We start from the raw sequence: 13,627 nt of genomic DNA, 5'->3' as shown, positions 1-13,627 counted from the left end.
ATCCCATATAACGTAATACGGCATACCGTCATACCATATAAGCTATTTACATTATGACGTCATACCATATAACGTATTATGTGATAACGTCATCCCATATTACGTAATACGTTATAACGTCATCCCATATAACGTAATACGTTATTACGTCATCCCATATAACGTAATACGTTATAACGTCGTCCCATTTAACGTAATGCGTTACAACGTCATCCTATTTAACGTAATACGTTACAACGTCATCCCATATAACGTAATACGTTATAACGTCATCCCATATATCGTAATAGCGTATAACGTCATACCATATAACCTATTACGTTATAACGTCATACCATATAACCTATTTACGTTATAACGTCATACCATATAGCGTATTACGTGATAACGTCATCAAATATAACGTAATACGGTATAACGTCACACCATATAACCTATTTACGTTATAACGTCATACCATATAACGTATTACGCTATAACGGCATACCATATAGCGTATTACGTGATAACGTCATTCCATATAACCTATTACGTTATAACGTCATACCATATAACCCATTTCGTTATAGCGTCATCCCATATAACGTAATACGTTATAACGTCGTCCCTTATAACGTAATACGGTATACCGTCATACCATATAACCTATTTACATTATGACGTCATACCATATAACGTATTATGTGATAACGTCATCCCATATTACGTAATACGTTATTACGTCATCCCATATAACGTAATACGGTATAACGTAGTTCCATATAACGTAATACGTTATAACGTCGTCCCATATAACGTAATACGTTATAACGTCATCCCATATAACGTAATACTGTATAACGTCGTTCCATATAACGTAATACGTTATAACGTCGTCCCATATAACGTAATACGTTATAACGTCATCCCATATAACGTAATACTGTATAACGTCGTTCCATATATCGTAATAGCGTATAACGTCATACCATATAACCTATTACGTTATAACGTCATACCATATAACCTATTTACATTATGACGTCATACCATATAACGTATTATGTGATAACGTCATCCCATATTACGTAATACGTTATTACGTCATCCCATATAACGTAATACGGTATAACGTAGTTCCATATAACGTAATACGTTATAACGTCGTCCCATATAACGTAATACGTTATAACGTCATCCCATATAACGTAATACTGTATAACGTCGTTCCATATAACGTAATACGTTATAACATCGTCCCATATAACGTAATACGTTATAACGTCATCCCATATAACGTAATACGTTATAACGTCATCCCATATAACGTAATACGGTATAACGTCATACCATATAACCTATTTACGTTATAACGTCATCCCATATAACGTAATACGTTATAACGTCATCCCTTATAACGTAATACGGTATACCGTCATACCATATAACCTATTTACATTATGACGTCATACCATATAACGTATTATGTGATAACGTCATCCCATATTACGTAATACGTTATTACGTCATCCCATATAACGTAATACGGTATAACGTAGTTCCATATAACGTAATACGTTATAACGTCGTCCCATATAACGTAATACGTTATAACGTCATCCCATATAACGTAATACTGTATAACGTCGTTCCATATAACGTAATACGTTATAACGTCGTCCCATATAACGTAATACGTTATAACGTCATCCCATATAACGTAATACGTTATAACGTCATCCCATATAACGTAATACGGTATAACGTCATACCATATAACCTATTTACGTTATAACGTCATCCCATATAACGTAATACGATACTACGTCATCCCATATAACGTAATACGTTATAACGTCATCCCATATAACGTAATACTGTATAACGTCGTCCCATAAAACGTAATACGTTATAACGTCGTCCCATATAACGTAATACGTTATAACGTCATCCCATATAACGTAATACGTTATAACGTCATCCCATATAACGTAATACGGTATAACGTCATACCATATAACATACTTATGTTATAACGTCATACCATATAGCGTATTACGTGATAACGTCATCCCATATAACGTAATACGTTATAACGTACTCCCATATAACGAAATACGTTATAACGTCGTCCCAATAACGTAATACGTTATAATGTCATCCCATATAACGTAATACGTTATAACGTCATCCCATATAACGTAATACTGTATAACGTCGTTCCATATAACGTAATACGTTATAACGTCGTCCCATATAACGTAATACGTTATAACGTCATCCCATATAACGTAATACGTTATAACGTCATCCCATATAGCGTAATACGGTATAACATCATACCATATAACCTATTTACGTTATCACGTCATACCATATAACGTATTACGTTATAACGTCATACCATATAACATATTTACGTTATAACGTCATACCATATAGCGTATTACGTTATAACGTCGTCCCAATAACGTAATACGCTATAATGTCATCCCATATAACGTAATACGTTATAACGTCATCCCATATAACGTAATACTGTATAACGTCGTTCCATATAACGTAATACGTTATAACGTCGTCCCATATAACGTAATACGTTATAACGTCATCCCATATAACGTAATACGTTATAACGTCATCCCATATAACGTAATACGGTATAACGTCATACCATATAATCTATTTACGTTATAACGTCATCCCATATAACGTATTATGTGATAACGTCATCCCATATTACGTAATACGTTATTACGTCATCCCATATAACGTAATACGGTATAACGTAGTTCCATATAACGTAATACGTTATAACGTCGTCCCATATAACGTAATACGTTATAACGTCATCCCATATAACGTAATACGTTATAACGTCATCCCATATAACGTAATACGGTATAACGTCATACCATATAACATATTTATGTTATAACGTCATACCATATAGCGTATTACGTGATAACGTCATCCCATATAACGTAATACGTTATAACGTACTCCCATATAACGAAATACGTTATAACGTCGTCCCAACAACGTAATACGTTATAACGTCGGCCCATATAACGTAATACGTTATAACGTCATCCCATATAACGTAATACTGTATAACGTCGTTCCATATAACGTAATACGTTATAACGTCGTCCCATATAACGTAATACGTTATAACGTCATCCCATATAACGTAATACGTTATAACGTCATCCCATATAACGTAGTACTGTATAACGTCCTCCCATATATCGAAATACGTTATAACGTCATCCCATATAACGTAATACGTTATAACGTCATCCCATATAACGTAATACGTTATAACGTCATCCAATATAACATAATACCGTATAACGTCATACCATATAACCTATTACGTTATAACGTCATACCATATAACCCATTTCCTTATAGCGTCATCCCATATAACGTAATACGTTATAACGTCGTCCCATATAACGTAATACGTTATAACGTCATCCCATATAACGTAATACGTTATAACGTCATCCCTTATAACGTAATACGGTATACCGTCATACCATATAACCTATTTACATTATGACGTCATACCATATAACGTATTATGTGATAACGTCATCCCATATTACGTAATACGTTATTACGTCATCCCATATAACGTAATACGGTATAACGTAGTTCCATATAACGTAATACGTTATAACGTCGTCCCATATAACGTAATACGTTATAACGTCATCCCATATAACGTAATACTGTATAACGTCGTTCCATATAACGTAATACGTTATAACGTCGTCCCATATAACGTAATACGTTATAACGTCATCCCATATAACGTAATACGTTATAACGTCATCCCATATAACGTAATACGGTATAACGTCATACCATATAAACTATTTACGTTATAACGTCATCCCATATAACGTAATACGATACTACGTCATCCCATATAACGTAATACGTTATAACGTCATCCCATATAACGTAATACTGTATAACGTCGTCCCATGTAGCGTAATACGTTATAACGTCGTCCCATATAACGTAATACGTTATAACGTCATCCCATATAACGTAATACGTTATAACGTCATCCCATATAACGTAATACGGTATAACGTCATACCATATAACATATTTACGTTATAACGTCATACCATATAGCGTATTACGTGATAACGTCATCCCATATAACGTAATACGTTATAACGTACTCACATATAACGAAATACGATATAACGTCGTCCCAATAACGTAATACGTTGTAATGTCATCCCATATAACGTAATACGTTATAACGTCATCCCATACAACGTAATACTGTATAACGTCGTTCCATATAACGTAATACGTTATAACGTCGTCCCATATAACGTAATACGTTATAACGACATCCCATATAACGTAATACGTTATAACGTCATCCCATATAGCGTAATACGGTATAACATCATACCATATAACCTATTTACGTTATTACGTCGTCCCATTTAACGTAATACGTTACAACGTCATCCCATTTAACGTAATACGTTACAACGTCATCCCATATAACGTAATACGTTATAACGTCATCCCATATATCGTAATAGCGTATAACGTCATACCATATAACCTATTACGTTATAACGTCATACCATATAACCTATTTACGTTATAACGTCATACCATATAGCGTATTACGTGATAACGTCATCAAATATAACGTAATACGGTATAACGTCACACCATATAACCTATTTACGTTATAACGTCATACCATATAAAGTATTACGTTATAACGGCATACCATATAGCGTATTACGTGATAACGTCATCCCATATAACGTAATACGTTATAACGTCATACCATATAATGTAATACGTTATAACGTCCTCCCATATATCGAAATACGTTATAACGTCGTCCCATATAACGTAATACGTTATAACGTCATCCCATATAACGTAATACGTTATAACGTCAGCCAATATAACATAATACCGTATAACGTCATACCATATAACCTATTACGTTATAACGTCATACCATATAACCCATTTCGTTATAGCGTCATCCCATATAACGTAATACGCTATAACGTCGTCCCATATAACGTAATACGTTATAACGTCATCCCATGTAACGTAATACGTTATAACGTCATCCCTTATAACGTAATACGGTATACCGTCATACCATATAACCTATTTACATTATGACGTCATACCATATAACGTATTATGTGATAACGTCATCCCATATTACGTAATACGTTATTACGTCATCCCATATAACGTAATACGGTATAACGTAGTTCCATATAACGTAATACGTTATAACGTCGTCCCATATAACGTAATACGTCATAACGTCGTCCCATATAACGTAATACGTCATAACGTCATCCCATATAACGTAATACTGTATAACGTCGTTCCATATAACGTAATACGTTATAACGTCGTCCCATATAACGTAATACGTTATAACGTCATCCCATATAACGTAATACGTTATAACGTCATCCCATACAACGTAATACGGTATACCGTCATAGCATATAACCTATTTACGTTATGGCGTCATACCATATAACGTATTATGTGATAACGTCATGCCATATTACGTAATACGTTATTACGTCATCCCATATAATGTAAAACGGTATAACGTCGTTCCATATAACGTAATACGTTATAACGTCGTCCCAATAACGTAATACGTTATAATGTCATCCCATATAACGTAATACGTTATAACGTCATCCCATATAAGGTAATACTGTATAACGTCGTTCCATATAACGTAATACGTTATAACGTCGTCCCATATAACGTAATACGTTATAACGTAATCCCATATAACGGAATACTGTATAACGTCGTCCCATATAACGTAATACGTTATAACGTCGTCCCATATAACATAATACGTTATAACGTCATCCCGTATAACGTAATACGTTATAACGTAATTCCATGTAACGTAATACGGTATAACGTCATACCATATAACCTATTACGTTATAACGTCATACCATATAACCTATTTACGTTTTAACGTCATACCATATAGCGTGTTACGTGATAACGTCATCCCATATAACGTAATCCGTTATAACGTCGTCCCATATAACGTAATACGTTATAACGTCATCCCATATAACGTAATACGTTATAACGTCATCCCATATAACGTAATACGGCATACCGTCATACCATATAAGCTATTTACATTATGACGTCATACCATATAACGTATTATGTGATAACGTCATCCCATATTACGTAATACGTTATAACGTCATCCCATATAACGTAATACGTTATTACGTCATCCCATATAACGTAATACGTTATAACGTCGTCCCATTTAACGTAATACGTTACAACGTCATCCTATTTAACGTAATACGTTACAACGTCATCCCATATAACGTAATACGTTATAACGTCATCCCATATATCGTAATAGCGTATAACGTCATACCATATAACCTATTACGTTATAACGTCATACCATATAACCTATTTACGTTATAACGTCATACCATATAGCGTATTACGTGATAACGTCATCAAATATAACGTAATACGGTATAACGTCACACCATATAACCTATTTACGTTATAACGTCATACCATATAACGTATTACGCTATAACGGCATACCATATAGCGTATTACGTGATAACGTCATTCCATATAACCTATTACGTTATAACGTCATACCATATAACCCATTTCGTTATAGCGTCATCCCATATAACGTAATACGTTATAACGTCGTCCCTTATAACGTAATACGGTATACCGTCATACCATATAACCTATTTACATTATGACGTCATACCATATAACGTATTATGTGATAACGTCATCCCATATTACGTAATACGTTATTACGTCATCCCATATAACGTAATACGGTATAACGTAGTTCCATATAACGTAATACGTTATAACGTCGTCCCATATAACGTAATACGTTATAACGTCATCCCATATAACGTAATACTGTATAACGTCGTTCCATATAACGTAATACGTTATAACGTCGTCCCATATAACGTAATACGTTATAACGTCATCCCATATAACGTAATACTGTATAACGTCGTTCCATATATCGTAATAGCGTATAACGTCATACCATATAACCTATTACGTTATAACGTCATACCATATAACCTATTTACATTATGACGTCATACCATATAACGTATTATGTGATAACGTCATCCCATATTACGTAATACGTTATTACGTCATCCCATATAACGTAATACGGTATAACGTAGTTCCATATAACGTAATACGTTATAACGTCGTCCCATATAACGTAATACGTTATAACGTCATCCCATATAACGTAATACTGTATAACGTCGTTCCATATAACGTAATACGTTATAACGTCGTCCCATATAACGTAATACGTTATAACGTCATCCCATATAACGTAATACGTTATAACGTCATCCCATATAACGTAATACGGTATAACGTCATACCATATAACCTATTTACGTTATAACGTCATCCCATATAACGTAATACGTTATAACGTCATCCCTTATAACGTAATACGGTATACCGTCATACCATATAACCTATTTACATTATGACGTCATACCATATAACGTATTATGTGATAACGTCATCCCATATTACGTAATACGTTATTACGTCATCCCATATAACGTAATACGGTATAACGTAGTTCCATATAACGTAATACGTTATAACGTCGTCCCATATAACGTAATACGTTATAACGTCATCCCATATAACGTAATACTGTATAACGTCGTTCCATATAACGTAATACGTTATAACGTCGTCCCATATAACGTAATACGTTATAACGTCATCCCATATAACGTAATACGTTATAACGTCATCCCATATAACGTAATACGGTATAACGTCATACCATATAACCTATTTACGTTATAACGTCATCCCATATAACGTAATACGATACTACGTCATCCCATATAACGTAATACGTTATAACGTCATCCCATATAACGTAATACTGTATAACGTCGTCCCATAAAACGTAATACGTTATAACGTCGTCCCATATAACGTAATACGTTATAACGTCATCCCATATAACGTAATACGTTATAACGTCATCCCATATAACGTAATACGGTATAACGTCATACCATATAACATACTTATGTTATAACGTCATACCATATAGCGTATTACGTGATAACGTCATCCCATATAACGTAATACGTTATAACGTACTCCCATATAACGAAATACGTTATAACGTCGTCCCAATAACGTAATACGTTATAATGTCATCCCATATAACGTAATACGTTATAACGTCATCCCATATAACGTAATACTGTATAACGTCGTTCCATATAACGTAATACGTTATAACGTCGTCCCATATAACGTAATACGTTATAACGTCATCCCATATAACGTAATACGTTATAACGTCATCCCATATAGCGTAATACGGTATAACATCATACCATATAACCTATTTACGTTATCACGTCATACCATATAACGTATTACGTTATAACGTCATACCATATAACATATTTACGTTATAACGTCATACCATATAGCGTATTACGTTATAACGTCGTCCCAATAACGTAATACGCTATAATGTCATCCCATATAACGTAATACGTTATAACGTCATCCCATATAACGTAATACTGTATAACGTCGTTCCATATAACGTAATACGTTATAACGTCGTCCCATATAACGTAATACGTTATAACGTCATCCCATATAACGTAATACGTTATAACGTCATCCCATATAACGTAATACGGTATAACGTCATACCATATAATCTATATACGTTATAACGTCATCCCATATAACGTATTATGTGATAACGTCATCCCATATTACGTAATACGTTATTACGTCATCCCATATAACGTAATACGGTATAACGTAGTTCCATATAACGTAATACGTTATAACGTCGTCCCATATAACGTAATACGTTATAACGTCATCCCATATAACGTAATACGTTATAACGTCATCCCATATAACGTAATACGGTATAACGTCATACCATATAACATATTTATGTTATAACGTCATACCATATAGCGTATTACGTGATAACGTCATCCCATATAACGTAATACGTTATAACGTACTCCCATATAACGAAATACGTTATAACGTCGTCCCAACAACGTAATACGTTATAACGTCGGCCCATATAACGTAATACGTTATAACGTCATCCCATATAACGTAATACTGTATAACGTCGTTCCATATAACGTAATACGGTATAACGTCATACCATATAACCTATTTACGTTATAACGTCATCCCATATAACGTAATACGATACTACGTCATCCCATATAACGTAATACGTTATAACGTCATCCCATATAACGTAATACTGTATAACGTCGTCCCATAAAACGTAATACGTTATAACGTCGTCCCATATAACGTAATACGTTATAACGTCATCCCATATAACGTAATACGTTATAACGTCATCCCATATAACGTAATACGGTATAACGTCATACCATATAACATATTTATGTTATAACGTCATACCATATAGCGTATTACGTGATAACGTCATCCCATATAACGTAATATGTTATAACGTACTCCCATATAACGAAATACGTTATAACGTCGTCCCAATAACGTAATACGTTGTAATGTCATCCCATATAACGTAATACGTTATAACGTCATCCCATATAACGTAATACTGTATAACGTCGTTCCATATAACGTAATACGTTATAACGTCGTCCCATATAACGTAATACGTTATAACGTCATCCCATATAACGTAATACGTTATAACGTCATCCCATATAGCGTAATACGGTATAACATCATACCATATAACCTATTTACGTTATCACGTCATACCATATAACGTATTACGTTATAACGTCATACCATATAACATATTTACGTTATAACGTCATACCATATAGCGTATTACGTTATAACGTCGTCCCAATAACGTAATACGCTATAATGTCATCCCATATAACGTAATACGTTATAACGTCATCCCATATAACGTAATACTGTATAACGTCGTTCCATATAACGTAATACGTTATAACGTCGTCCCATATAACGTAATACGTTATAACGTCATCCCATATAACGTAATACGTTATAACGTCATCCCATATAACGTAATACGGTATAACGTCATACCATATAACCTATTTACGTTATAACGTCATCCCATATAACGTAATACGATACTACGTCATCCCATATAACGTAATACGTTATAACGTCATCCCATATAACGTAATACTGTATAACGTTGTCCCATATAACGTAATACGTTATAACGTCGTCCCATATAACGTAATACGTTATAACGTCATACCATATAACGTAATATGTTATAACGTCGTCCCATATAACGTAATACGGTATAACGTCATACCATATAACCTATTTACGTTATAACGTCATCCCATATAACGTAATACGATACTACGTCATCCCATATAACGTAATACGTTATAACGTCATCCCATATAACGTAATACTGTATAACGTTGTCCCATATAACGTAATACGTTATAACGTCATACCATATAACGTAATACGTTATAACGTCGTCCCATATAACGTAACACGTTACAACATCATCCCATATAACGTAATACGTCGTCCCATATAACGTAATACGTTAAAACGTCATACCATATAACGTAATACGTTATAACGTCCTCCCATATAACGAAATACGTTATAACGTCATCCCATATAACGTAATACGTTATAACGTCATCCCATATAACGTAATACGGTATAACGTCGTTCCATATAACGTAATACGTTATAACATCGTCCCATATAACGTAATACGTTATGACGTCATCCCATATAACGTAATACGTTATAACGTCATCCCATATAACGAAATACGGTATGCCGTCATAGCATATAAACTATTTACGTTATGACGTCATACCATATAACGTATTATGTGATAACGTCATCCCATATAACGTAATACTGTATAACGTCATCCCATATAACGTAATACGGTATAACGTCATACCATATAACGTAATACGTTATAACGTCGTCCCATATAACGTAACACGTTACAACATCATCCCATATAACGTAATATGTTATAACGTCGTCCCATATAACGTAATACGTTAAAACGTCATACCATATAACGTAATACGTTATAACGTCATCCCATATAGCGTAATACGGTATAACATCATACCATATAACCTATTTACGTTATCACGTCATACCATATAACGTATTACGTTATAACGTCATACCATATAACATATTTACGTTATAACGTCATACCATATAGCGTATTACGTTATAACGTCGTCCCAATAACGTAATACGTTATAACGTCATCCCATATAACGTAATACGTTATAACGTCATCCCATATAACGTAATACTGTATAACGTCGTTCCATATAACGTAATACGTTATAACGTCGTCCCATATAACGTTATACGTTATAACGTCATCCCATATAACGTAATACGTTATAACGTCATCCCATATAACGTAATACGGTATAACGTCATACCATATAACCTATTTACGTTATAACGTCATCCCATATAACGTAATACGATACTACGTCATCCCATATAACGTAATACGTTATAACGTCATCCCATATAACGTAATACTGTATAACGTTGTCCCATATAACGTAATACGTTATAACGTCGTCCCATATAACGTAATACGTTATAACGTCATACCATATAAAGTATTAAGTGATAACGTCATCCCATATAACGTAATACGGTATAACGTCATACCATATAACCTATTTACGTTATAACGTCATCCCATATAACGTAATACGATACTACGTCATCCCATATAACGTAATACGTTATAACGTCATCCCATATAACGTAATACGTTATAACGTCATCCCATATAACGTAATACGGTATAACGTCGTTCCATATAACGTAATACGTTATAACATCGTCCCATATAACGTAATACGTTATGACGTCATCCCATATAACGTAATACGTTATAACGTCATCCCATATAACGAAATACGGTATGCCGTCATAGCATATAAACTATTTACGTTATGACGTCATACCATATAACGTATTATGTGATAACGTCATCCCATATAACGTAATACTGTATAACGTCATCCCATATAACGTAATACGGTATAACGTCATACCATATAACGTAATACGTTATAACGTCGTCCCATATAACGTAACACGTTACAACATCATCCCATATAACGTAATATGTTACAACGTCGTCCCATATAACGTAATACGTTAAAACGTCATACCATATAACGTAATACGTTATAACGTCATCCCATATAGCGTAATACGGTATAACATCATACCATATAACCTATTTACGTTATCACGTCTTACCATATAACGTATTACGTTATAACGTCATACCATATAACATATTTACGTTATAACGTCATACCATATAGCGTATTACGTTATAACGTCGTCCCAATAACGTAATACCTTATAATGTCATCCCATATAACGTAATACGTTATAACGTCATCCCATATAACGTAATACTGTATAACGTCGTTCCATATAACGTAATACGTTATAACGTCGTCCCATATAACGTAATACGTTATAACGTCATCCCATATAACGTAATACGTTATATCGTCATCCCATATAACGTAATACGGTATAACGTCATACCATATAACCTATTTACGTTATAACGTCATCCCATATAACGTAATACGATACTACGTCATCCCATATAACGTAATACGTTATAACGTCATCCCATATAACGTAATACTGTATAACGTTGTCCCATATAACGTAATACGTTATAACGTCGTCCCATATAACGTAATACGTTATAACGTCATACCATATAAAGTATTAAGTGATAACGTCATCCCATATAACGTAATACGGTATAACGTCATACCATATAACCTATTTACGTTATAACGTCATCCCATATAACGTAATACGATACTACGTCATCCCATATAACGTAATACGTTATAACGTCATCCCATATAACGTAATACTGTATAACGTTGTCCCATATAACGTAATACGTTATAACGTCGTCCCATATAACGTAACACGTTACAACATCATCCCATATAACGTAATACGTTATAACGTCGACCCATATAACGTAATACGTTAAAACGTCATACCATATAACGTAATACGTTATAACGTCCTCCCATATAACGAAATACGTTATAACGTCATCCCATATAACGTGATACGTTATAACGTCGTCCCATTTAACGTAAAACGTTACAACGTCATCCCATTTAACGTAATACGTTACAACGTCATCTCATATAACGTAATACGTTACAACATCATCCCATATAACGTAATACGTTACAACATCATCCCATTTAACGTAATACGTTACAACGTCATCCCATTTAACGTAATACGTTACAACGTCATCCCATATAACGAAATACGGTATACCGTCATAGCATATAACCTATTTACGTTATGACGTCATACCATATAACGTATTATGTGATAACGTCATCCCATATTACGTAATACGTTATAACGTCATCCCTTATAACGTAATACGGTATACCGTCATACCATATAACCTATTTACATTATGACGTCATAC

This window comes from Bombus vancouverensis, unplaced genomic scaffold (assembly GCF_051014615.1).
Source record: "Bombus vancouverensis nearcticus unplaced genomic scaffold, iyBomVanc1_principal scaffold0036, whole genome shotgun sequence".
NCBI classification, from domain to species: domain Eukaryota; kingdom Metazoa; phylum Arthropoda; class Insecta; order Hymenoptera; family Apidae; genus Bombus; species Bombus vancouverensis.
Note: the sequence above shows the minus strand (reverse complement) of the source record.